The sequence below is a fragment of the Populus alba genome, chromosome 4 (genome assembly GCF_005239225.2).
Source record: "Populus alba chromosome 4, ASM523922v2, whole genome shotgun sequence".
NCBI classification, from domain to species: Eukaryota; Viridiplantae; Streptophyta; class Magnoliopsida; order Malpighiales; family Salicaceae; genus Populus; species Populus alba.
In genome coordinates this window covers 8,104,953-8,109,779 of record NC_133287.1, presented here as the reverse complement: position 1 = coordinate 8,109,779, position 4,827 = coordinate 8,104,953, and the positions used below count along the sequence as shown (strand labels likewise).

At 36.0% G+C, this 4,827-nt stretch overlaps 1 long non-coding RNA gene across 1 annotated transcript; it reads left to right on the top strand.

Moving 5' to 3' along the window:
* The first annotated feature begins 452 nt into the window (after window positions 1-452).
* Window positions 453-4,624, top strand: LOC140955470 (uncharacterized). Its single transcript, XR_012169564.1, has 2 exons — window positions 453-645; window positions 2,028-4,624. It is a non-coding gene; the product is annotated as an uncharacterized lncRNA (long non-coding RNA).
* The last annotated feature ends 203 nt before the right edge of the window (window positions 4,625-4,827 follow it).

The following is a 4,827-nucleotide window of genomic DNA, read 5'->3' as shown; positions in this document are numbered from 1 at the left end:
TACATTAACATATCAAAATGATAAAAAAATATTTTAAAAACTCTAATTAAAATATTATAGGATAAAATTGAAGTTAAATCATTATATATATAAGCTTTATAATAAAAAAAAATAAATTCTTAAAACTAATAAAAAATAATTTAGTTAATAATAATAAATAGCTTATATTTTTTTAATCAAATAAAAAATATAAGATTAAAATAAATTTAACTTGAATCAAAAGTGGTCAAAATTATACTTAAATCAATTTTTAACTGATTCTAATTTATGTTATCTCTTTTCTTTTCAAAAAAAAGTTGTTCGGGATCTTTTTTTTTTTTTTCAAACATAGTTTTATAAATTTAAATTATTTTTGTCATAAATTATTTATTAAAAAATGATTTTTGTGAAGATTTATTTTTCATAAGCAACCCTTAATCATGAGTTGTCTGACATGCAGTCGTAACATTAGCTTTGTCATTTTCGTTATTCCACGACAAGTCTCAGTATAAATAAACTAGAAAATCAAGATGCCCCCGCTTTCTACTCTGCTTCGTTCTCTGTTTTCTTGACGAGGAATCGAAATGGCCCCTCTGATCTTGTCCATGGCTGGCTCTTCCTTCGGATACCGGTCGGGTTCTCAGTATTCAATCTCTTACTGTTCAGGTATTTCGTTTTCTTTCTCTGTAGAATCTGAGGTTCTGATTTTTTTTTTCTTTTCTGTTTGGTTCTCGAGAAAATTGATTGCGGGAGGTGAAGTGACAGTTAACTTTTATGGTCAAAGTGTTGATTCTTGTGATATTAAGTTTATATTAGAATCAATCAAATGTAATTTGAATGCTGTGCTATATATAGTGATATTTGGTTTTGGATTAGATAAAAAAATTAAATTATTTGAATGATTATGATAAAAAGTTGGAAAATTCTTGTGAAATGTGTTTTAATGGGAAGTTTTGATAATAGTTTGTGAAGGTTGACAACGTTGTTGGCTTTGGAATAGTGTGTGAATTTAGTTGCAAAAAGTAACCATATGGTCTTTAACTACCTCTTTTAAGTACTTATATGACAAATGTGGTTATAAACTGCATATAATGTTGTTCGATGTTGCTATTGTGAATGCTATGTGCTGGGATCTATGCTTGATCAGTCCTTGATATGTATGAACAAGGAAGGAAATAAAAAGGATGCATTCCCACTTGAAACCCTTCCGAGATTTTGAGTAAATTTACTTATATAAATTTTCAAAGTTTCCAATACTTGGAGGCAGTTCTGCAGAGGGCATTGGATGAGTATAAAACAGCTGGATACGATCCCCAGTCAAGCAGTTTAGAAACTAGATTGATCCAAAGCCAGGATGACATTCGTCACCCACAAGTTTAAATGGGATAGTTTCTGTGTTGGAAATGTATTTTATTTACCACATGCCATAGCGAATAAGTTTTTTTTTTTTTTTTTTTCCTTTTAGAAATAGCCAAAAGGAAGAAAAAATATTTATATTAAAATGAATGGATGATAGAGCCTTCTATCAATCAGATTTTAACCTAATTGAAGTATCCATCTGCTACACTTTGAATGCTTAAGCCCCAAACTCTCTTTTGCGTAGCCTTTATTGCTTTATTTCTCCACTGTCAGTTATAGGCTTAACCATTAGAGTATTATCTTGAATCTCAGTGTGTGTGTGTGTGTGTTGTGTGTGTATATATATTGGTGTTATCCAAATCTAAGATTAGATTTGTTTGCAGGTATTTATGTTATTTAAATCTAATATTCTCACCCTCTTGATCTATCTATCCATCAACTTTAAAAAGAATTTGATCTTTGTAAAACTTTTCATGAACTTGATGAGAGACCAAAAAAAAAACAACGTAGGTTGAATAAAAATCATGTACATGTTATCAATTTGAGCTTGCAATTGCTAGATACAAATTCTTGGAATCATCCATTATGCTTGACAATCCCCTTGCAAATTTGGGGTGGTAGGTTTGGAAAATTAAAGTCTACACCGTGGAGCCATTTAGGCTTTTAATTATTTTCCTTTTCCTTGCAAGACCCCTTAGCTGAAAAGATAAGGCTCATCTCTCATCTCCATTACTAAGACAACAAGCTATGGCTGTTGCGCTTGTTTCTGTTCTTGTGGGTTCCATGTTGGAGAACTTGTCTTCGGTGCTTCTCAAAGAGGCTGGACTTGCTCGGGGCCAGCAAACTGATCTTGAAAGCATACTGAATACGCTTCAGGCTGTTCTCCATGATGAAGAGAAGAAGCAATTGAAGAGTGAGGCTGTGAGGAATTGGCTGACAAAGCTCAAGGCTGCAGCTATGATGCAGAGGATGTGGTTGACGAGTTTGCTATAGAAGTTGAAAGGCGTAAGCAGCCAAGAGGTTTGATAAACCCTTTACAGCGCTTCTTCTCTCTTGATCAAAATCCACTTATTTTTCGAGTATAATTGGCACACAAGTTGAAGAACGTATCGGACAGATTAGATGCTATTGCCAAGGAGAGACAGTTCCGTCTAATAGCAGGAGGTTGGGACATCGAAGCTGATAGTTCTGATGGGCATCAGACCTGGTCGCTGGTTGATGAGTCAGAAATTTATGGAAGAGCTCAGGAGAAAGAAGAGCTAATGAAGTCACTGGCAAACAATTCAGGCGATCTCTCTATTTATGCTATATGTGGAATGGGAATTTTGATCTTACAATCTGGATATGCATCTCTGATGATTCCACTGTAGAAAAATTGACAAGAGCCATGAAAGAGTCTATTCAAAACAGCCCTTGTGACATAGAAGGGTTGGATAACTAGCAGTGATGTCTGCGAGAAAAGCTAAGTGGAAAGATGTTTTTTGTGTTAGATGACGTGGGGGATGATTTCAATGATAAGTGGAGTAAATCGAAGGTCTTAGTAAAGTGTGGAGTGAAAGGTAGTGCTGTTCTAGCAATTACCCGTATTGAGATGGTTGCTCTCAAAATAGAACCAATTTTATTGCAACACTTGGAAAGACTATCAGATGCTGATTCTTGGCTTTTGTTCTAGCGCTTTGCATCTGGGATGAGAAACAGAGAAGAATATGCTAACTTGGAGGCCACTGGAAGAGCAATAGTTGACAATTGTGGCGGGGTTCCTTTAGCTATAAAGTCAACTGGAAGTCTTATGCGCTTGAAGAAAAATGAAAGCGAGTGGTTATCTATGGAAAGGAGTGAGATCTGGGATCTACAAGAAGAGGATAGCAAGATTTTACTTGCCCTGAGGTTAAGTTATACTAACCTTAAGTCACATTTAAAGCAATGCTTTTCATTTTGCTGTATTTTTCCTAAAGATCATGCCATGCTTAAGGATCACCTGATAGCTGTGTGGATGGCAAATGGCTACATTCCTTGCAAAGGGCAGATGCATTTGCATGATATGGGCAACGAGATTTTCAACGAACTGGGCTACATAACATGTAAGAGGCATGATCTTGCACAGTCAATAATGGCACGTCAATAAAGTCGAGTTGAGTGTTGTGTGGTTGAGAGGGATAGGATGCTGGAGATTTTTAGAATGGTCCGTCATGTGGCTTTTTTGAAGAAAGGTGGTGCTCCTGCTCATCAACATCTCAGTGCCTAATCATTGCGCTCATTTATTCTGCGTTATCCTGATGCCCACGGAATGGGTTGGAGAAAAACACTGCATTTGTTGTTTACTGGACAAAATCATATAAGAATCTTAGCAGTGAATAATTCTTGTGAGGTCGAGGCATGAAAAGTCTCGTGTATCTTCGCAACGAAGGTTGTATTTCACTTCCTTCTATGCCTGCTGGATTGGGACAACTGACTTACCTACGAAGGCTTGATCTGTTTATTGTAGGCAAGAATGAGGGTCATCAGATAGCGGAGCTGGAAAGGCTGAATTATCTTGGTGGTGGTTTGATCATCTCGGATCTTGGTAATGTTAAAGATTTAACAGATGCCAAGAGTGCTGATTTGATGAGAAAGACAATTCTCCAATCATCGACTTTATCTTGCCATGGGAATGGAGATTACCTTTCCGGGATCCTATTAACATGAGCAGAAGTATCTAAAAACAGTGTTATCCATGAAAATACAGAGGAGATCCTTGATGGGCTTCAACACCATTCAAACCTCAAGCAATTGAAGATAAGTGGATATGAAGGTTCCAGATTCTCAAGTTGGATGCCGGACTTGGAGCTACCCAATCTTGTTGTGGCAATTGTGCACAACTTCCACCATTAGGGAAACTACAGTTCCTTAAGTATCTTTGATTATGTGGAATGGATGGTGTGAGGAGTATTGACAGTAATCTGTATGGAGACGAGGAAAATCCATTCCCTGCATTGGAGACTCTGTTATCTTTTGGACATGGAGAAGTTAGAGCAATGGGCAACAGTCGGTAGATGTCGGAGTCTTTCTCGCCTTCAACATTTAGCTGTGTATGGATTGCCCCATGTTGATCGAAATACCAGTTATACCTTCAGTGAAAACATTAATTTACAATAAATTAAAAGAACCGATACAAGCATTCAATTGATATCATGGTGTAACCAAATAATCTTTGGTGATTTGTGCTCCATTGGTTATTTAATTCCATAACTGTGTAAAACTTTAAGAATCCAGAACATAGAAATTCAAGCCAAAATCTTTTTTCCAATGTGCATAGATTTTGATATCGACTGTCAAAAAAGTGCAGCAAGATTTGAAGCTTCACTTGTATTCAGTGTTCCTTCTCTCCAGGAGGGAAACTTGAAAGCAGTTGAAGATCTTGAGTTGGAAAGGAAAACTAATATTTTTGAGAGATTTAAGAGTAGAATCAGAATACATTGAATCTTGCAAAAAATAATGATCTATTTAAGT